The sequence below is a fragment of the Echinops telfairi genome, unplaced genomic scaffold, assembly GCF_000313985.2.
Source record: "Echinops telfairi isolate 266 unplaced genomic scaffold, ASM31398v2 ScPeMD7_7421;HRSCAF=8459, whole genome shotgun sequence".
NCBI lineage: Eukaryota > Metazoa > Chordata > Mammalia > Afrosoricida > Tenrecidae > Echinops > Echinops telfairi.
The window spans coordinates 4,462,090-4,463,437 of NW_022111321.1; positions in this window are offsets into that span (position 1 = coordinate 4,462,090).

Genomic DNA, 1,348 nt, shown 5'->3' on the forward strand with positions numbered 1-1,348 from the left:
GCTTCTGCCTTCCAGTGATAGCAGTCCGGGGCATTCCTAACCTGTAGATCAGTACCTGGCGTTCCGTTTCATACGTTCTTCCTGTTTGTGTGGCTGTCTTCTCTTCTTAATTGAACACCTGTCATGTTGGTTTGGGGCCCACGCTCCTGGGCAGTATGATCTCATTCTAATTACTTTTGTACAGATGCTATTTCCAAACAAGATCACCTTCACAGGTACTGGAGAATAGGACATGCACTTAACCCTTCGGAGGAATGCAAACCATCACACATAGTAAAAACTTAAACTGTAGCTGAATCTGAATCTTGGCAAAACATTTTGTGATCCTCTCAAAGTAGGGAGGATTTGGGGAGCTGCCACAAGCCCATTTCTCACCTTCTCATTGAGGAGCGCTGGTGGCGCTGCTCAGTAAGCACTGAACTGCTAATGGCAAGATGGATGGTTTGAAACCACCCGTGGTTCCACAGGAGAAAGATGAGGCTTTCTACTCCAGTAAAGAATAGTGTTTGGACAGAGATGGGTGAAGAGAGACAGAGGACGGTGTAAAATATGAAAGTAAAAATAATTTATAAATTATCAAGGGTTCACGAGGGTGGGAGGGTGGGGGAGAGAGGAGAAAAAGCCGGAACTGATACCAAGGGCTCAAGTAGAAAGAAAATGTTTTGGAAATGATGACAACGCATGTACAAATGTGCTTGAAACAATTGATGAATTGTTCTAAGAGCTGCATGAGGCCCCAATAAAATGATTAAAAAAATTTAAAAATTGTTTGGGCTCAAACTTATCTTCAAACAAGTAGCCATTGAAGTGAGGCATCAACTAAGCCCATGAGAAAGAAGCACATCAGCCAGTGTGACCCAAGGATTATAAATAACACAATCCAAATCTGGAGGAGGAAATGGTATCAGAGTTTAAATTGTGGACACTTTGGTTTGAAGACTGGTTTGTAGAAGCCCCAAATCCATTTGCAGGCTCCCCACATATATTAAGCCTAAAGTGAATGCCCACTGAACATAGTCGACCATACAATTAGCCTTGTTATCAAACGGTATTATAAAGTTGATTATGGCAGATAGGTTAAAATGTAATCTGGTCTCTTTTTTGGCCCATTTAATAGTTGTTTCAGTTTAAAAATGTAGGGGAAATACACCTGAGTTAAGTCTTTAGTGAATCTCCTCTGATCATAGATCATCAGGTGAATCACCTTGGTATATCACACAAAATGCAATAGAAAGTGGATTGCAGGTATTGTTGGGTTAAAATTTAATATCATTTGACCTCCTTTTTGATCCACCAGTAGTTTTAAAAATATATTCGTTCTTTTTGATTGAGGTTTTTAGTTTGGGGC